At 44.2% G+C, this 21,639-nt stretch overlaps 1 protein-coding gene across 2 annotated transcripts in view; it reads left to right on the top strand.

Annotated features, from left to right (window-relative positions):
• The first annotated feature begins 2,136 nt into the window (after nucleotides 1-2,136).
• ELOVL5 (ELOVL fatty acid elongase 5) overlaps nucleotides 2,137-21,639 on the top strand; it is a 53,311-nt gene continuing 33,808 nt past the window's right edge. The window contains exon 1 of one of the 2 annotated variants that reach the window (XM_006262414.4): nucleotides 2,137-2,346. The gene's annotated coding sequence lies outside the window, so the exon portion shown is untranslated. Of the gene's footprint in view, nucleotides 2,347-2,806; nucleotides 3,146-21,639 lie in introns of those variants that run through there. The other variant, XM_006262413.4, reaches the window with a different exon arrangement.

Raw genomic sequence — 21,639 nt, 5'->3', positions numbered from 1 at the left:
CACCAGGCGTGCTCCCGGGCGAGAGTTGGGTCTGCTCCGCCCGCTGACCTGACTCTGGTGAAGGATACGGTGCCTACTTTGCCTTGGGGCCTAAATAGGACCCGCTCGCTGCTCATCATGCACCCGAACGCTCCGAGGCGAAGATGTGCTTCCCATTCTCTTAAAACTCCCTCTTCCCCTTTTATTGAAAGGTAGCCGCTGACGGGCCTTTCACCCATTCCACCCGCTTGGTGATAAGCGATGTGTGTCCCCAATTCTTTAGCGTTTGTCACGCGGCGTTCCCCACTGCGCCATGGGCAGTTCCCAACTAGTTCCGACTCCATCATGTTTTCCCCAGATCCTGTTCATGACGCCATGTGGCAGTCGAGTGGTAGGCCGGGCTGTGGCCAGTAGCCCCGAAACGGCAGGTGGGTACTTTTACCGATGGAGCGGAATTAGGCACTGAAGCGTAGTGTTTGAACAAAGAGATTGTTTACTTACGCCGTCGGTGTATATAGTGTAGGAAGAGTTGACTAGCTTAGTTGCAGTTACAAACGCAGAAAAGACACTCTCAAAGACGCGAGAGAAACGAGATGAGACAAGAAGAAATTTTTGTAACCGGCTTACGGTGGTACGAGGGTCGGGGGTACGTCGGGACAGTCGAGGACGGGGGTCATTGGTGGGTGATCAGTCCGCCAAGTTCACTCCGAGATGTGCGCGGAGTTCTCCGACTTGGGCGGAAACTGCTCCAACTTTTATATGACTAACAAGCCAATCGCTAGTCGCCAAATATGAATAATTTGGAACTGGCCAATGGTGGTGTGCGTGTTTGTATAAAGCTGGCGGGAACTTTTCACTGCACCGGGGTTTTCTACCGCGGCGGTAAACCCCACAGCGTTATGGACATCAAATCAATGAAACCTTCCACTGTGACATAGGCACTCAACTCATTTGGTTATTACACTATGTATGAACAAATACTAAATAAATGCACAGCAACCCAAGTTATGCGAACACCTATTTTGTGATGCTACTGCACAGTAGCCTAATACTACTAAGCAGTACTGTTGCATCATGGTATTGGGCTACTGCATAGTCAGTGTCTCATGTAGACACCCAGTATGTAATTCAACTGTAGAACTCATGGCCACTATATGTTATGGAAGCTGACAGTTTAGCCAGATTCAAAAAAGGGATTGGACAAATTCTTGGGGAAAAGGGACATCAGTAGTTACTAAGCACAGGGATGGCCTCTGAATGAGAACTTCCTAGATCTTCAGCGCTGGAGCATGCAAGGGGGAGAGGAACAGTGGGGAAAAAAACCCTGGTCATACCCCGTTACCTCTCCCTTTCAGCATCCACCCTCTGCCCCTATGGTCTGATCTAGTAAATGGCAACTCATGTTCTTAGGTATCCAGGTTGTAGCTGTATTGCTCTAGACCAGGGGTTGTCAACTGGTGGTACACGTACCCGAGGGTCCTTGAGAAGGCCCGAGGGGGTACGTGCGGGTGGGTGGGAACGGAACGTTGCCATGCACCAACTTGCGCTTCCAGGCAGGCACCACCCGCCTGGCTGGATCCAGGGGGCAGGGGAAGCTCACACACAGTGCCTACCACCATTACATGTTCAGCCGCATGCCCACCTCCCACTCTGCATCCAGCTACACACCACCCTCTGACCCCAGCTCCTCATCCAGCTGGGTGGGGGTGGCCTCATTTGGGCCTGCGCCACATCCTGCCGCTGGGGGGGGGAGGGGGTTCTGGTCTATGTCTGGCCACCAAGGGTACACTGATCCAAGAAGGCTGAAAACCTTTGGTGTAGACGGCAAGAGGAATCAGAACTCGTGGTAGAAGTGATCTCCTTTATTAAACCAACTAGATTTTTGCAAAAAAAATTCTTTTGAACTCATGTTCAGAAGAACTCTGTCCTTATCCTGTTTGCTGAGCTCTCCCAAAGAATCAGTTGCTCTGCATTCCGTCACCTTTCTAATGGAGAGGCTCTTCTAGTCTTGGTGGGCTTAGAAAGTTCCACCGTCCCCGGATTGGCCCTGAGCACCGTGACGTCATAGAGCCCCCCTCTATCCCAGCCCTCTTCTCATTTGTCCCCATTCCACACCATTGTGTCGTCACAGTCAGCCCACGATCTACTGCTTGCATAACAAACAGGCCCGAATAAGGCGGGCACCACGGGGCCGCACGGGGAAGCCAGGCAAATCCTTTCCCTTCTGAGGCAGTCCCCGGCTCTGCTCCAGCCGGCCGTGTGCTCAGCGGGCGGAGGCACTCCGCTAGCTCCAGTGCTTGTGTGCAGGAACCAGGGAGCGGATCGCGCTGGTGGGGGCAGGAGCAGGCGCGGCCCGGGCGAGACTGGGTAGGAGCCCCCTCCGCGGGCAGTCACGGGCCGATGCCAGCTCCGCGCGGGTACAGGGGGCGGCCCGGGCAAGCGCGACTGTCCGCCCCGGACTCCGCTCCTGCGGGAGCCCGGGAACCATCACCCCACACTGCCCTGGGCGCGGCCGGTCAACGTCCTAGAGTAGCACTGGGCGTGCGGGGCCGCCCGCCCTCGGCCGCTCTGATTGGTCGCCGCGGCCGCGGCCGGATGGATGGGGTGACCTAGGGCTTCCATAGGGAGGGAGCAGCCGGCCCGGCCCCGCCCAGCTCGGCTGGGCTCGGCTCAGCATCTCTCAGTCTCTCGCTCCCTCCCAGTAGATAACGGTCCCGCCGGGCCGGAGCCCTCCCCGCGCCGCCGGCCCCGCCTGCCCGCGCCCCCTTCCCAGCCCCGCCCCGCCTCCCTCCGCGGGCCCGGGGTCCCTACTGCAGCGCCCCGAGCCCGGGCTCCCGAACGTTCCATTGCGCCGGATTGGCCCTGGCCCTTGTGACGTCATAGCGCCCCCCTTTTCCAGCCCGCTGCTCATTTGTGCCCCGCACCATTGTGACGTCACAGTCAGCCCACGATCTACTTCAGGGACCGCGGTCTGCTCCCGCGTCCGCCCCCCGCGCCTGTGGCTGGTGCTGCTGCTGGCGGGGCCGGGAGCCGGCTCCTCCTCTCTCTCCCCCACTCTGCGGCGTGACAGAGCCGCTCGGCTGCCGCTGCGGCCGCCCTCTACCGCATCCCTCCTCCAGCCCCGGCTGCTGCCGCCGCCCCAAGCTGCCCGCAGGGCGCGGAGAAGGTAGGGCTGCAGCCGGGCCTGCGATCGGGGCCCCGGGCCGCGCATCCAGCTGCCCCGCACCAGCTCGCCGCCAGCTGGCGGATAGCGGGAGGGGGAAGGGGAGGGGGCCCTAGGCTGTTTCTGGGCAGCGTTCGTGCCAGTGCGCCTGTGCCCGCGGGCCGGGCCCGGCCCGGCCGGGCGCTGGAACTGGCGGGGAAGCCTCCCGCCCCGGGCAGCTGCAACAAGTGCCTCCGGCCCCGCCCAGCCGCGCTCCCCGGGCTCGGGAGCGGCGTCCGCCCGCGGTTGGGGCGCGCCGGAGCCCCCGTTGGGCTGGGCCTGGCCGGGCCGGGCCGGATCCGTACCTTGCACCAGCCCCGATGGGGACACCGCCTGTTCCTGGCGCTTTGAGATAGGGCGGAGGGGGGGCCTGGCCTCGGGGTGGCACGTGCCAGACGGCCGGCGGGCCTGGGAGTTGCGAAGTGGAAGAGAAACGAAAGGGAACCTGTATGGACAACGTCAGCAACTGAGTCTGTGTAATTGATAGTGCGTGAGTGACTGAGTGTGCGAGCAACTAGCGTGCAAGTGACTAGTGAGGGACAGTGAATGCGAGCAACTAGTGTGCGAGTGACTAGTGACGGACAGTGTGAATGCAAGCAGCTAGTGTGTAAGTGACTGGTGAGGGACAGTGTGAGTGCAAGTAACTGAACAACTAGCGAGGAACGTGCATGCAAGTGACTGACTGACAGTTGGCAAGCAACTGAGTGTGCAAGCAACAGTGCAAGAAGCTGTGTGTGCAAGAGACAGCATGCAAGCAACTGAGTGTGTGAGCAACTGAGTGTATGCAAGAGATGTGTGCAAGGGAGAATGTTTGTGTGTGTAGGGGGGTGCACACTTTCATGCCCAAGACTGCTTTGATTACAACCAGGGGGCACCATGATGCAATTTCTCATTACCATGGCTACAGCATCCTATAACTCACCAGCAGCCAATCTCCTAGCATTGGTTTGGCGCTGAGATCAGGGAAGGATAAATCTAATGGGAAGCCAGAGGGATTGTTTCCCCTAAGGGAATTGGGCAGAATCCAGGCCAGGATGGCACCTTAAAGGCCCTGCCTTCCACTTGCTAGAAGGGTGCTGGGTGGCTTCCCCCCACCCTGCTCCTGTGTAGAGCGCAGCTCTGGCCCATCCCTGCTCCAAGAGTCCCAGCTCCAAACACACAGCTAACTCTCTACTTGTCAGGGAATGGTGATCTTTTGCACCATATTCCCAAAAGCACTCCTGAAGAAGGTTCATTAACTGCTCATGAGGGAGGATTAAATCATATTATGGTTCAAAAAGGTTTTGCTCAGTTTTGCTCTTATGCTAATCCATAATGCATTCATATAGAAACAGATTGGAGATGGGACATGGAGTAAGCATGAAAATCCAAGTTATGCTCATCTTCTTTGGAGGAGGAGCATAGTGCTCTGTTGTGAAATAAACTAGGAGTCCAGTTAAAAGGTAGAAGCAATGTTGTGATGATGGCTAGTAGAGGTTTGTGGGAACTTTTTCCTCTAGTGTCTTTGTTGTTGTAGTTGTTAGAAATACTGTTACGTTAGCTGTCTCTAGTTGAGTGAGACCCTTAAATAACACAGTGTTTAAGGCAGTCACCTGGGATGTAAGAGACCTACGTTCAGGTCCTGCTTTACCTGTGGATGACCAGTATTTTATTTCATATCAAATTGAGATAGAGAAAGATTTGAGCTGAACAGGAGTTGAACTTGAGTCTCCTACATGCTTGATAAGTGAGTAAATTGCCAGGCTGTTGGCTTGTTTAGTTAATTTTCTATTTTCTTCCCACCCATTTTCTTGGGCGGAGGGGAGGGAATGGGGACAAATCTAAAGGTCTTGGGGTTTTTTTTCCATATCAGAACTTTTTGCAGGGGAGGGAAGAGGGGGTGTCAGGAGGAGGAGCTGGGGCTTTGTTTTGTTTTTTAATGAAGCAGAAATGGTTGTTTTCTATCCGTCACCAATCCAGATACCATTCAAATATCAATGAATAGTCCTTTTCTATTAGATCAGAGGTTTTAGACTCAAGGCTCCCTTCAGAAAGTGCCAGCTCTTAAGTTTTTACTCTTTAATTTTATTTCAGAAAAATAACAGACCAATTTTTCTGTTGCAAAGAACTCAGAAAGACCACAACAGGTCAGATTGTCTTTAACACCATGGATTCTCTGGGTTTATCTTGTGAATTGTGTTTGCACACCTAACAGTGCTAACATTTTATGTCACTCCATGTCACCCTTGAAAGCATCTCAAGGTGCCTGAGGGTATAGCAGCACCCTGGCTGAGAATTACTGTGTTAGATTCTTAGATGAGTGTGTAGGACAACCATTATTATATTTAGTTTATAAACAGCCAAAGAGATATGCAGTGGTTTTAAAAACTTAAGATACCTGTCCTGAAACATCTGAAGTCTGGTGCAAGTGCTGGAGCAGTTAGGATGGAATGTAGAACCCAGGGGTGTTATCGGACATGGAAGCCATGAGGACACTTCTAAGAAGGTAAACAAAATTGCTTTGCTATTGCACAAAGTATTTTAGTGAAAGGAAAGAATGTGATTCAGGCTGCACATTAGTGCTTTGTGGAAACTAATACCATATCTTCATTTATAATCTACAGTTCTACTTCTCTGTCTCTTCACCTGTCTACCATAGATATACCAGTCTTTAAAGCCCCTGATACAGTTAGTTGCATTCAGATTTTGGAGGCAAAACGTCCTGTGTTTCAGCTACAGGCCTTTTCAGTTGAAGAGGAAAAGCAATACCTGTTTAATCAGTAAGAGAAGTCACAGTCAAAATACACAAGGCATTGGATGCCTGCCCTGGATTGGCGCAGCACTAATGAATGCTGGTAAAAGCAAAAGTCAAGAGGTTCAACATAGGCTATTGCTAATCAAGTGAGGGGGAAAAAAACCCTGAGCCTCTTGCCTATAATGTACTAATTTGCAGGTTAGGAAGCCACTAAAAATGAGTCTGCTACTACACCTGTGCTGCTGGACCTAAGACAGGGCAGCCACATCTTTGTGAGGAAGAGTCCTCTGTTACAGCATTCCTATAAGGGTTTTGTCTAGGGTAACGTTTTCCATGAAAGTTCACACCATTACATTATTCCCAGTGATAGCAGCTGTCAGAACAGTGGTGTAGCTGCTAATATTTTATTCATTGTTGCCTACACCAGCTTTAAGAAGTCAGTTTATGCTAGCTGGGTTTTTGCCTGTGAAATTTTACTTTAAATGCAGACAATGTCTTTGCTCTAATAATGGTTAAACGGGGAATCTGTGGTGTTAATTTTGAGTCATTAACACTTCTGAAGATCTTCTTGACAGGGAACTTATCTATACTAGCATTTACATTATTGTGCCTATTGATGCAACTGCCTCATTAGGTCTTGTGTATGTGACATTTACTTTTATAGACTAGTTAATTCCCATGAAGAGTCAACATTAGTAGCAATGGTGGAAAGTGTAATAAAGACATAAATCAACTGTAGTAAACATCAATATCGCACCAAATAAACATTATGGTCATCTAGCCCTACACAGCCATCCTGGGTCTTTTTATATGTGTAGTATTTTCTCTATACAAGTTTGGAATTCATATAGAAGGGAAACCAAGCCTTCTGAAAGGGGAAAAGGGACATCAGGCAAATGGGTACTGTGACATGTACCTGTCTGGGGATGGCATCTACATGAAGGATGCCTGGAACAACTGCAGGTGTTCCTCGGAGAACCAATATTCCCCTGAAGGATTTTGATGCCACTGGTTTAGTGCCTATATTGGTTTAGTGAACCTTGCAATGCCAGAGAAGCTGACAAAAGGATATTTTTCCACTCTTGTATTTCAGAACGTTTTTGTAGGTCAAGTAAATCAAAGGCAAGATTTAACTAAATTTCATGGAAGGTACCTATCGCCTAACTAAAAACACTAAAAAACTCCCACATGTTTTATTAAGTGCTATTGTGCTTAGCATATTCATAAATGCAGACCTGCATTTTAGCCTACAACTGCAACTGCAGAAGGAGGCGGTATGAAACATAACTGATGAAACTTCTGCCGTGGTCTCTTAGGAAGAGTGACAAATAGATCTTTTGTGCTCCTTATGCTGTACTACACTGTTTTAAAATAATTATACTTTATATGATGTATTCTATTTTTCCATGTGACAGATAAATCAGATACCTTTGATGGCAGCAATTACATGTAGAACATAAAAGATCCTTAAAATTATTGCTTGTATTGTCTTTTCAAATGTCAGACATGCTTATTGCATTGTCTTACTGTTTGTAAATAGCTGTAGAGAAGCATCAGTAAGGTAGCAGCAATTTGTATACCATGTTCCTGGTTTCTGTGGTCACAGGGTTTAGAATCAGACACAAGTAGAAATTTCCCTTTGCCAGTTATCTTCTTTCCTTTTATGACTTTCACTATGTAAGTTAGAGGAATTAAATAGAGATGAAGTTATTTAATAGAACTGAAACATGTAATAGAACATACTTAATTTGGTAATAACTCCACATGTTGTGGGCCCCAGTCCATTACACTTTAATTTGGGTAATTTTATGCATCTCATTATGTTCAGGTATATGGAAGTGGGCTTGAATGCTCTTAATTTTTTTTTTTAATTTAAATTGTTTTTTGTAAGATTCCAAATGTACTCCATGTGCCTGCTAAGGCTCCAAGTATCTTTGTGTTAAGAAATGGGAATTATAATATCTAGGTCAGGGAAGTTTCAAGTAGCTGATCTTTATTCAAACCTGCCGGTCAGGGAATATTCTGTTGTAAATGACATTCAGGTGGTGATCCCTTGTACCTCCAAATGTCAAATAGATTTCTTCTTGTGCCCTTTTCACTTTATCTCAACATTTACAGCTCATATGTATCTCACTTTAGTTTCAGCAGGAATTGAAGCAGAGAAAAATACTCAACTCCAGTGGCCAAATGCCTACATCAGGGGCAGGCATTTATTTCGGGCGGAGGGCCACTTACTGAGTTTTGGCAAGGCATCAAGGGCTGCATGACAAGCAGCCAGGGGCAGATAAATATTAACTTTCTAAATTTTTTAGGTGCCCTGCGGGCCGGATAGAATGGCCTGCCGGGCCGCATCTGGCCCACAGGCTGCATTTTGCCCACCCCTGGACTTGCTCAGCTAAAATGCAGCAGTGTGCTGTGCCACTTTTCTCCTACCAGTTTCCCAGTGGTATGGGATACAGACATTCCTTGTTTTGTTTTTGGGTGAACAGATTTTTCAAGTAATGCATAAGCAGTACCCAAATCAATTGCTGTTGGAGGATGGCAACAAGTTATGATTCTGCTCCAATAAAATATCTGTACCTATATATCTGTATCTATATATCTGTGCACTACTGCCACCCACATCTCTAATACATCCACAGGGAACTCTCCTCCCTTTTTGAATACTTTATTTTCTTGCATCCCCTTCTGACAGATAATACACGTGCCTTGTTTCTCTTCATTCTGCCTTCCCAAAACATTTTTCCATTATGACTGATTGCTGACTGCAGGGGATCCTGACTACAAGAGAATTAACACTAGTTCTGACCCTGAAGGGCAAACTCCATCCCCAAGGTTGGGAGAGGGAAAAGCTCAGCAGCGGTGTCTCAATGCTTCTATTCCAGCCAAAAAAAAAAAAAAATCAGCTCCCCACTTAAAGCATGCCCCCCAGTTTTGGAAAGCTGTTTTGATTCTAGGGAAGGTGCATAGGTATGCTTATGAAAAAATACAAACATACCACATATGTATGCATGATGGTGGGTGAAGTTTGTGTTATGTGGATTATTCCAACCCATCCAAAAACATGGTGTGATAATTGATAACAGGAGTATTGGCATATTAGCTAATAGAGGATTTTTGTGCTGTAGTCTCTCGCTATACTAAACAGAATGCTCTTTGCCTGTGGGATCCTTCCTGTTACTCTCACATAAGCAGATAATCCTCTACTTGTTTGGCGAAATTCATACCTTTAGCCCTTTTGAGGTAGTTGGACCCCAGTTTCTGCTTGTTTCTATATGGTCGTAGCTTGTCTTTCAGCTACCTTAATAAGTGGCAGCCCTGGAACTCTCTCTCTGCAGATGTAGAGACACTGTGGTCTTGAGTGATGAAACACTCTTCACAAACCAGCTCTGGCACCTATAATAAATAAAGGTACCTATTTATTTTTTATTAGTGCTCTTCATCCTAAGACTTCAAGACAAAGGTGATGATAAGTATAGTATAATTGTAAACTATAACAGTATATGTGGTACATTCCTTAGATTGCCTTGGGAGTTCTCAAATGGTTTGCCACCCCAAATAGACAAAATATTTTACTAGTCTTTTCAACTTTAATGTGTAAAATCTAGCACTCTATCCCTGAAAGCAGTATTCTTAATAAAATAACATAAATGTACGATTCAGAAGGATTTGCATATTCAAAACTAATATCTGAGAAAAGCTTGCTTTATGTTCAGATTGGCTTGATAGGAGATCTTTGACATAAAATAATAAAAAACCAAAAGGGCTGGGCCACTGTAAAATAATAATAAAAAAACAAAAGTACTGGGCCACTGCAGAAATAAAATTGAATAGAGAGAAGAAGATGGAGGAGTTGAATAAGCTGTCTTCTTTGGGCTTCATAATTATTGGTCAACATAAATTTCATAGACATTAGGGCTGGAAGGGACCTTACGAGATCATTGGGTCCAGCCCTCTGCCCAAAGGGCAGGAAGTCAGGTGGGGTCAGATGACCCCAGCAAGATAAGCATCCAGGCGCTTCTTGAAGGTATACAAAGTAGGTGCTTGCAGCACTTCTGGGGGGAGTCTATTCCAGACTCTGGAAACTCGGATGGTAAAGAAGTTTTTCCGTAAGTCCAGTCCAATGTGGTCTTCCAGCAGTTTGTGACCGTTAGACCTTGTCTTCCTCAGGGTGCCCTGGTGAACAGACGTTCTCTCAGTTCTTGATGCATGCCCCAATTAGATAACTGTAAAATGTTTAATGCATCATAAATTTTGTGGTGTTTCCGCATATTTATGCTAAGTTAAATGTACAGGTGTGGAAACAGTGCAGACAGCAATCTGAATTGCCTGTTGACTCCCACAATTAAAAAAATATTGGCTTGAATCTTACTTTATAGAAAAACTGAATAGTTTCCGTGGCCTATATACTTATGCAATGAGAATATCTATATTTATTTACTGAGATTAATTCTCTTCAGGTGTGTCGCAGGGCACCTCGGTGCCCCTGCTCCTATAGAGGAGAAACTGCCAGGGAGCGAGTGAGCACGCCCTGGCCTGACCTAACAAGCCCAGCTGAGGCTTGCTCAGGTAATGAGCGCAGCTGCGGGTTGCCGGAGCAACCAAGCGGAGCCAGCTGCCTGTAGGGGGCAGGGCCTGGCCCTTATAAAGCTCAGGGCTGAGGCCAGGCTGGCAGTTCTCTGCCAGCAGCTGGAGAGGCAGGAGCTCCCTCAGCTGAGATATGGAAAGGAGCATGATTTGCAAGTACAGCTCGTGATAGCCCTGAGAGGATGGGCACTATGGTTTAGTCAGGGAGCTTTAGGTTTGTGTTATAGCCAGGAGGCTCTAGTTTATGTTTGGCTCTGTATATTACACCCGGAGGCTTGGGTGAGGCTGTAGGGGTTGGAGGAGGCCTCAACTACAGGGACCCCAGGGAGTGTGGGGTGCCCTGGCGCCACGAGGGCGCATTATTGTCAGAGCGCCAGGGAAGGCGCAGCTTGCACGCCACTGCGCGAGCAGCTGGCGGCGAGGAGCGCGGCCAGTGGGTCACGGGCGCAACCCGTAGGTTGCGGACGGGGACCGAGACCCCGGATTGCGTGTGGGGGAACATAGCCCCCGGCCCCAGGAAAGGGGCGGTATTACTGAGTAGCCCAGTGTGGGCACGGCGAGCCCCAGAGAGGGGGAACGCCATTGTGTATTATTGAGTAGCCCAGTGGGGGTGCGGCGAGCCCCAGAGAGGGGGAACACCATTGTGCTTTGCTGAGTAGCCCAGTGTGGGCGCACAGGCATAGCGAGCCCGGCCGCAGGCTAGTGCGGCAATACCCCTCAGACCAAGGCAGGGCGCTGCAGTTGCCCCTGAGAAGACAGGGAGTAGCAGCGCAGTGAGCCAGAGTCAGGGAGGGTATCCGTGCGGTTGGCCCATAGGACCGGAGGCCCGCTAGAGAGTCCTGGAGCGGAACCACACCAGCAGGGGAGGCCCAGAGTGGGCTAGACGGGAGTCCCAGCAAGAGGCTGGGCACGAGAGAGGGAGCCCAGAGTGGGCCACATGAGAGAGGAGGCCTGGGAAGCGGGCGTATAGACCGGACAACGTCCATTACATCTGCGAGGCTTGGGGCGTGGTATTAGGGGCTGGTAGGAGCCACGCATAGCCCATAAGGCTGGGGCGTTTGGGTAGCGCCATTGTACGGGGAGACCCACGAGGGGTCCAGGAGCTGACAGGCCCAAGGAAACATAAGGCAGCCTCCCTATTACATATTCCATCAAGACGTGGCGGGCGAGAATGGAGGGTGCCCTCGGGCCGAAGTAGCGCGGTGAGAGGGCCTCAAGGAGATCACGGCCTTCCGTGAGGACCCCGCCATGACAAGGTGTATTGTCTTGTGTTGGCACTTAAGATACAATATATTTTGAGTCAAATAGAAGCACAAGAACAGACTTGCTTAAATTGAGTTAGATGGAAATACACACCAAAGTAAACTGAATAAAGTACTTTTTAAAAAATACAGCGTTTGAAGGTATCTAGTGATCACTTGTTCCAAATCCAATAAGCTCCCTTACCAGCCTTAAATTTACATTCTTAAATAGAATTTTAATTACAATTAAAAGTGAATCTGATGACTTCTGCTGAGCTCAGTACTGCAAGTTAAACCAATCATTACAGGCACTCCATTGCACCTCCCTTGCACTGTATCCTCAGTGCAAGGTGCTCAGTGACTATGTTTCATTGATGGCAGCCTCATTAAAGACTCAAGATGCATCCTGTATTCTGTATTGATAGGAATACAGAAATAACCCGTGGACTTTTATTTAGAACCTACACTGTGCATCTGTAGAATTAATTACCCATTGGCTTAAAGTAGTACACTGTAAACAGCCCAACAAAGGGAATATTTTTATGAGTTATTTGTTTGTTGGATTATTTTATACATCAAATAAAACTGGCTTTTAATAATAAAAACTGTACCCGTTTGATGGATTGTCAAATTGTAAACTTTGCCGCCTTGTGATTTTTTGTTTGTTTGTTTTAATTCCTCTGCACTGATCCCACATCCCATTCTTTGTGCCACATCTGCAGTGATTTAAGCAAGATGCTGACTTCATTGTTGTCTCAAAGGATTTCCATGTATTTCCCCTTCACTCCCCCATTTCTACAGTGAGAGCAGCCCTCTTCTTCTTGCCAGCCATGTTTTCTGTGATTGGGAGAGCAATTCCTCTTGCCTTTCTATCCACAGACTAAATTCCATTGTTGTAAAATATAAACTAAGGACTTCAATCCAAAGGCAGATCTGGCTTCTAAGGAAAATGTGGCATGAGGGATGTTCTGTTTGTACCATAGTTTCTGTGGGTATGGCTGCTGCTTCAGAGAGTACAAGGAAAACTATAAAGATGCAGAAATATATATTTGACTTCTTAAAGCAACATGTGATTTAACAGTAACCTTTGGATTTATGACATTTTTCTTAATAACAACTGATGAATTTCTTTCCTTTTAAAGTTATAAGAGTATGAAGTATATTTAGAAGCATGTGCTTTCAATGAAAAACTAATTTATTTAATTTTTATTTTTACATACCAGCATGTAGCATTCATTCCTTATTGTCTGTTGGTATCAGCTCTCAGTTTTTTCTCTAACCAGGTGACAGGTCTGCCTATCAATCCATCCTAGCTTTTTTAGTTTCTGTTAAACTTTACATTGACATATTAAGTTGAGGTCATTACACAAGTAATGAAGCCCTGCTTATGGAGAATGTGGTTCTGCTTGTAACAGTGATCATTTTCCTGTTCACATTATAAATAGATATTTATTTTCTGTATAAGAATCTGACACTTAGTCCAACAAGGCTAGCTACCACAGGTTTATCTCCTTCACTTCCTTTGTCATTTTGATCCACTCTGTCTATAAGAATGTCTGGCCATAAACACATGTATGCAACTTGTTCAGAAGGCTTTGGCAGTTTGTAATAGGAAATCCCTCTTTCCCATATGAAAAAAAAAAAAGCTGATGAGCAGGTTACATAAGATGATGACCACATTTCAGCCTATCCCTATGGCAAGGATAATGTTACTTTTTACTGGATACAAACTTTAAGCTCTACTGAAAAGGCCTAGCACTGTTTTTATCAGTTTCTTTGTTTTAATCCTGCCAGTAGCAAGTCATATGTACTTGTGAAATCTATAGAATTTTCTCTCATACTCAACTTTTGTCCTTCTTGTGAAAAATTCCTGAAATTTCTACCTTTGCTCTTTCAAGGACAAAAATACCCTCCTTTGAAAAAGAAACCAAAGCAAGAGTGGGTGGGTGGGTGCGTGCGTACGCGCGCATGTACACACACACACACACACACACACGCGCACACACACACAGAGGCGGTCCTCGGACTTATGACATAATTGGTTCCCTTAGGAAACAATGTTATAAATGGGGATTGGTTCCTGAACCAAGGCCCAATGCCCTATTTTCACCAGAAATATCCCAGAATTTCGTACTCAATCAATTATAGATGAGTAATATAGCTACATTAATGTATTTATATTGTAAATAGCAATCATATTGATTTGGAAGGACTTCTTTGTGGTGACTTTGCTGGACGTTTTGAAGGGTTCTTGGCTGGAGTCTTCTCAGGAGTCTTGGCTGCAGGTTTTTCTGGAAGAAAAAGAAAGTGTCCAAGGAAGTTTGGACATATGTTCTCCAGGGAGATGGGTGACACAGCGAACTTGTTCGCTGGCATGATGTCTCATCGGATCAAGTGTTATAAAGTTGGAACTGAGGTCAGAAAGTTGAAACAGGATGTCAATTTATAAATGTTGTAAGTGCAAAACATTGTAACTCGAAACGTTGTAAGTCAAGGACTGCCTATAGATGTGTGTGCGTGTGCACATAAATAGATATTTTAAATTCTTTTTATTGATTTTATTGATTTTTTTTTTCTTCAGTTTGCTGTTAGTATGTGGTTACAGTTGGAGAGCAGAAGGGGGGCCATTAATGTTATTGTCAAGGATTTTCCTGCTTAGGAATATCTTGTACATTCAGTACAGATATCTATTATGGTGGAGTGGTTGTGAGAACTTAGGCCAGGTTGCGTCGGGGTTTTCAATTGCATGAGTTAATAACTTGTTCCCAAGAGATTTAGAACATTAAGGACTGAAATTATAAAGACTATAGAACTGAAGATGGTCTAATTTTCTGTGCCTGTGTGTGTGCGTGTGTATGTGTTTAAATACAGAATATACTTTCATTTTGTGAGACTTTTTTAGAAAAACAAAGCCAGTCAAAATATAACGAGAGTCCTTAGAGCCCTACGTTTTCTTGGACTCCTTGTTCATAAACATCCCATAGGGAACCTGAACCACATTTCATCTTCTAATTCGTATGGCTGTACTACAGTGTACATATTAAATTGATTTTATTTCATGTGGAGAAGGAATGGAAGAAAACCTTATTCAGGGAACTGAGGAAGAATGTAAGACTACATCCTCTTATTTTCACCTTTGTACAATATGCCAATGACTGATTTCAGAGTGATAACTGAATTGTCAGACATGTGAGAAGAGGTATAGACCAAGCCATTTCTTCCATATTTTTGTCTCTTCCTTTGCTATGATATAGTCCTGTTAAAAAAACAAACAACCTCCTCCCCCCCCCCCCCAACCGCAACAAAACAGTTAACAGAAACTTTGGGAGTTGCAAATGCAGTCTGGCAAAAGCAGACAAGCCACAGTTGACTTGAATGCTGAACTGCAGTAGGGGCCTCATCTGTAATCGAGGGGCAAAGGAAGGGACTGGGTTTGATCTTAAGGAAGTAGCACTTTTTAGCAAGGAGCCTGAGCACAGTCCAACGCAGTCATTGGGGTGCAACTTAAATTCTTTTCTCAAAGCAATAAACCTTGGCTTTTCTTTGCATTTTGCTCTCAAATGATCGGTACTTGTGGGTTATTTTGTGAACTTCAGAAAGCTGGTTAGTCCTAAATTGTGTAGAATAACAGGACTATTTAAATGGCTAGTTCTTTTCTGATGTTTTATAGATGACATATATGTGTAGATCTTAGAAACCACAGTGATGGGCATTTTAGAAAAATCTTTGACCTCAGGAATGGATTTTCTAATTTTATTATGAGAGGTGGCTTGGATCAAAATATATATTTTAGCTTTTGAAAAAAGTGTTAAATTGTAGAATGAGGGAAGAAATTAAATAGGAAATATCCATGTAATTGAAAACTTTAAGCAAGGTTAAATTGTCTGAAATAAGGCCGAAAATTGAGGCTTTGACCAGACTACAAAATAGGTAGATGAAAATTTACAGGTTGTATTTTAGCTACTGGGGAAGTATACTTTATTTCACTTAATATAACAGAAGTAAGTAAAAGATGAATGTGTAGCTGTGGAACCAAATTTTTCAAAAATGGATGCATGCTGTTATGAATCTGGCTGGTGAACTTCAGTTCCCTCACTCTTCTCACTCCATGCCAAAATACCCACAGGTTTAATGTGAACTAGATATAATCTTTGTTGCTGCAATATGCAGAGTAGACAATATGAAAACACATTTTCCTGGATCACTAGATTTTGATCCATAAATAGGAAAGATATCAAAATTATTTTTGTATATATAATTAATAAACAGTGAGTTACAGTACTTGCTATTATCATGACAACACGTTTATATTAAATTTGATCTTATGAAGACTGCTGCTGTTGGCACAAATTGCTGTTGTGGATATCTATTTTCATTTTCATTTTACTAGGGGAAATGTACTGCTGGGCATGGAGCTAAACCTATAAATATTATACCAATATCTGCTTGGCCTGAGTGAGACAAGAAACTATTTGTCGTATTTGGCGATAGCCCTATATTTAGCTTCCTATTTTTGTTTTTTCTCAGTGTGTTTTGTTTTCATTCACTTGGTTTTCCATGGAATATTGTACATTGGGTTGCACTAGTACATTTGAAGCTGGCTTATTTTGAGAAGTCTCACAAATATATTTGATTCGTTTTCACAGTTTATTTCCTTCTCACAATTTCTGAGTTGGGCCCACTGTTTAGTTGTTATCCTGCAAGACAGGGGTCAGAGACCTATGGTTTGCAGGCTGGATCCAGCCCACAAAGAACCCACACCTGGCCTGCAAAAAAGGTTTGATCCAGCACAGGAAATCAGTGGCACAATTGTTACCTTGCTGCGTCTGTGCTTGCCTTGCTGTAGAGGTTCGAAACTGCAAGCTTCAGCCTGTGGCACCAAAAGGCCGCTGACCCATTCACTAAGAAAATCACCTTAACAAGTCACATTTCATAATCTTTGCTCTTTTTTCTACAGTGTATCAGATTTTTACTACTATTTTCTTTTTTTTAGTTCACCTTCTGTCAGTACAGAGAAACCAGGCTAAGATGGAATCAAACAGGACCAAGAAAAGGTTCTGACTTAAATAATTTCCCTTTTTATAGGGGGAGTAACCCATCCCCTTTACTCTGCTTGATGCTTATGCCCCCCGGCCCTTTTTTCTACTTGGTTTTCATACCCGGCATGTATACGTGCACAAAAATAAGCAATTACTTCTTGTGATACATACTGTTCTTTCATGTTATTGGATTAAGTGAGCAAGGCTCATGAAGTCTTAGTACTGGATTTATTGGATTTAGTTAGTCTACAAGGTGAAAATCTTTTACAGTTTTCATCTTAGACAGGTTTCACTGTACAGGACTGTATTTAAGAACTTCTTATAAACTATTTGACATGATGAAGAATGTCTTGCTTTAAAAATCTTGTCTAACGTGATCCCAACTACCTAGTTAGTCTTGTCTTGCATTTGAAAGCTTGTCTAACTTTATCCCAAATACATAGTTGGCCCAATAAAAGATGCCACCCTTAGAAATGCTTGCCTCTTACATAAACTTTACTTGACGTTTCACATTTCTTTTTGCACTATTTATTACATTCATATTCTTACCTTTTAAATTTTTCACAGTCTCCACTAGATCATCCATCTCACCAAAGCTATGTGTGTACATTATCTGTTATGTTGGCTTTCCTTCATAGCATGTACATTCTCCTTTCTGATTATACAGGCATCTCACTAGCCTCTGTCTAGACTAGGTAGGGTTGGGGCACATGACAGACAGCCCTCTCAGCCAATGAGCAGCAAGGCATAGGCCCATATGACAAACAGCTTTTTCAACCAATCAGCAGCAAGGAGCAGAGCCACCAGCCCCACTTAGCCAATCAGAGGCGTGAGGGGCTGCTGTGATAAACCTACAAAAATGGTGCCCAGCCCCACAATTTGCCTGTGAAATCAGCCTCCTGCCTCGATTTGAGTAGGTCCTTAGATACAAGTGACCTTTCCCAGTAACCTGCTTACTTTAGCCAGTTTGATAGTGGTGAAGGGGGGAAGGACATCTGAAAGACTCCCTGATCCTCACAGTTGACCGTCTTTTCCTTTGAAGTACAAGATAATTATCTTGTATCACGATAAATCGTGATAACTTTTCAGTCTTCCTTAAAAAATTACCTGTGTGATTTGACTTTGAGTTTTCATGGCAGTATATTTCACAAATTAACTACATGCTGTTTTAAGTAGTATTTCTCACTCTTGGTTCCAAAGTTCACTAATGTTGTCATACTCTCAGATTTTACAAAGGGGTTAAAAGGACATCCACAAGTCTGGGCATTGCAACTCTGAATACCTCAGTCAAATCTCTACTATATTTCTTATTTCTTGAGTTATTGCCCTTTTTTTGTAAGATGAGCTTTACAACTGGATGCAGCCCTAGAGATGTATGCAAGTCATCATTACAAATGGCAGGTCCTTTATGTCCTTTAAGGGCTTGTCCAGACGAGTGCGGTTGTGCAGTATGTGGCGCTACAAACATGTTTGCAGAGCTGTATACTACATAGTTCAGAGTTCTCCGCACTGCAAGGGCATGCTGCCCAAGCGTGCGCTGCTCCATTTTTTGTTTCCATGGGTTTTTTGACCCCTGGATATCCAGGAGTAAAAAAAAAAAAAAAAAAAAACTGGGAAAAAGCCCCGAAGTAGCGCACTAGGGCAGCAAATGCTACTAAAAAGGAGAGCTGGACCACTTGGAGCTGTGCTGTGGCTGCTGGCCAGGTTTTGCCCAGCAGGATCGCTGCAGCTCCAGGAGGACCCCAGGTAAGGCTGCTGGGCTTAGGCCCCCTACCACCACCCAGGGAAACCTTGCCACACGCCAAAGCTCACATAGAACGGGCGTTCCCCAGGGACAAGAAGCGGTTGTGCAAGGTGCACCACCACTACTTGTCCCCAAGAAACCAAACATCTGCGGACTTCTGGATGTGCCCTAAGAGTGCTGTTTTTAATGAGACTTCTGTCAATAGAGTTGCATTTTGAGTGACATAATACCATAAAGGCTCTTAAACTCTTTCCCCCTCCCCCCTCTTGTCTTTCCTTTCCTTAAATTGCTGGCCTTTGTTACAGGTGGCAGGGGGAGGTAATGTTCTTTTTGGGGAGTTTTTTGTTTATTTTGTTGTGGGGGGGGGTTGCCTGGAACTGACCGAAGCATTAAAAGTTTGATTTTTTTTTTTCCCCTTATTATTAATTTTAACCATACAAGAAAGAGACTAATGTTTTTCTCCATTGTTCAGCTGCATATCACAAACTTTGTCTCTTGGCGCAACTTAGAATGAAGATTAGCAAGCAGTAGTGCAGCACTAATAATGGCGGCTTGCAGACGTTAAAAAAAAAACCCCAAAACTCCCAGCGCTTTAAACTCTCTGGACTTCTGCACTGAGCCCAGCACATGCCCAGAAGAGGCAGTGCATTAGCTGGACCCGGCTCGCCCAATGTCTGTATAGATCAGGTGCTTTAGTGGGTCTTTTTGGGCACTTTTATCTAATAGTTGTGTGAATCAGCTTTAGCTAAAAGTGCCAAAAAGCCCTGCTGAAGTACCCGATCTATACAGATGCTGCAAAACTGGGTCAAACTCATGCTGATTCTTAAGGTAAAGCAGTTTGGGTGGTAGGGGCCGTTTAACATCTGCAAGCAGCCATAGTGTTCAGTAGTTCAGTCATCCAAGAACACAGAAATGTTACACAGATGTTACAAAAGATCTGTGTCCCTGCATGTACAAGTGATTCCATAAGACTGCAACTGTAGTTACATTATTACATATGTTTAATGAAATATATAACTATCCTGTATGCTTGAATGTCACCTGCTAAGATAGATCTCTCAAATTTCTTGGCTTCAGATTTTGGCAAGAAGCCATTTACGCAGTAACAGTATTTTTGCAGAAATAAAATGATCACCATGCTATTAGGAACTCTAAAAACACTGTCCTGCTTTATTTTTAGTAACCTTGGATCAGGTTTTTGTGAACCTTTTTCCCTGCTTTTCTCTAGTGTTTCTTAACTTTTTATAGCTGAAATCTACTGGTGTATTAAAAGATTACAATTGAAGATTTCCTCAGGAGAAAAAATGAAAAAAAAATTATTTATTGATTTGCATAGCTGGATGCTGTTGGGTAAGACAGACAAACTAGGGAATAGGTTTATTTTTATGAATGTTCCTCCAATAGGCAGGTCTCCAGCCTATAGAGCTGTGGATTACAGATAGTTGGTCAGGCTGGCTTCTCAAACTTGGTCATTCTTGTCCATTGTTTTTGTTTAATATGATGTATTGATACATCCAGTTTAAATAACAAATTTATCATTTGAAGATGCATCCAATCCCTTAAAATATAGATGGGTATTCATCTTTTATTAATAGTGCTTCTTCAACCCAAGTCAGCATCCACAGAGGAGTCTTGTGTTCTTCTCTTCATTTCAGTCTCTGACAGTTCCTTTATGTTTCAGTTGATGTTAAACTTTTGTGCGTCTTCATCTCCATGTAACCTGCCTAATAATTCACCCCTTCTTTTTTGTCAGAACTCTGCATAATACAAAGCTCACTATCTTATACTCCTCTGTATTTTTACATTTTGAATTAATTCCAAATTTGTTCTTAACTCTTAGGCTTGTCCATTCTTTGGCAGTAGTACTTTGGGGAAGGTGACCAACATCGTAATGTTTTACTAAACCCAACGGAAGGCAGTAACTTGAACAATCAGCACATTGTCTGCTTTGTCTGAATTCAAAAGGGCAAGGCCTATTAATCAGAATGTATTCCTTAACTACAATTTAGTGTGTGTCAAATATGCATTAAGTAAGTTTATATTAATTACAGTATTAAGGAAAGCTATAGTACCTTTCTCTAGATCTAAAAAATATTTAGATATTTAACTGGATATTTGTGTAATGATTCAATAGGCCATTTGTACCCACTCCATGCATGACAAATGTTTTGATAATAGAAGCTTTGTGGATGTTGTTAGCAATACAAAATGCTTTCATGGTCATAATATAAGCTCCAAGACCAGTTCTGTTTTGATAATATTGACCCATTTTGCTAGACACGTACTGTTAGGGTATGGCTTCTGTTGTGCTAGGGTTGTACAATGGTGGACAAAAAGTTTTATAATCAAAGACAACAAGCAGATTTCCTAGTTCCTTGACAAGAGAAGTGAGATTGCTAGTACTCTAGTGATACCTGCTTGCCCAGTATCCCAAGGCTATGTTCCCATGGTTTAAAAGAATAAACTGCATTTTGCTATCCATTCTGTACTGTATTTAGTTGTAATACGTGTTCAAATTTCTATTATAATTATTTTAAGTAACTTACTAAATCTTTTGTTTTTGTTTAATTTTTTTTCTTCCCACTTGCCCTCCTGCTTTCTGTAATACATTATGGTATAACTTTTCCTCGTTTCTAGGACCTGTTGTACTTCTCTCCCCTCCACTTTTTCCCCTCTCCTTTTTCTTTATCCTATTTTAACACCAAATCCTACTTTATGAATTGTTTTGCCACCCCTCCCCCTCCATCAGCACTATCGTCATTGCCTTATACACAGGACTTTGAAAGCCTAATCATTACCTAACAGTAATTTTGGAGAGCCAAGTGAAGATGAGAGGCCCAGCTGTTCAGAGACATGGTGCTGCTAAGAAGTCAAAAGCCCATGTACTTTGAGAGTATTTGCACTTTTGACAGGCTGCTATCTTTCCTCAACAGCTCCACCAGTTGTAGTTTGTAGCCAGCTAGTGCCCAGTAAATTAATGAAGGTGGAAGGCTATTCTTGAACACAGAAATTGAACTTTAGGAATTTCTGAACTTTCACCTTTTACCTGTTCTACCTGTTGTTGTTTTTTTTTAATACATCCCTATTGTTTTGATTGACCTTCTCTTTCCTTT

Source organism: Alligator mississippiensis, chromosome 1, assembly GCF_030867095.1.
Source record: "Alligator mississippiensis isolate rAllMis1 chromosome 1, rAllMis1, whole genome shotgun sequence".
Classification (NCBI taxonomy): Eukaryota; Metazoa; Chordata; order Crocodylia; family Alligatoridae; genus Alligator; species Alligator mississippiensis.
This window is presented reverse-complemented; position numbering and strand designations above follow the sequence as displayed.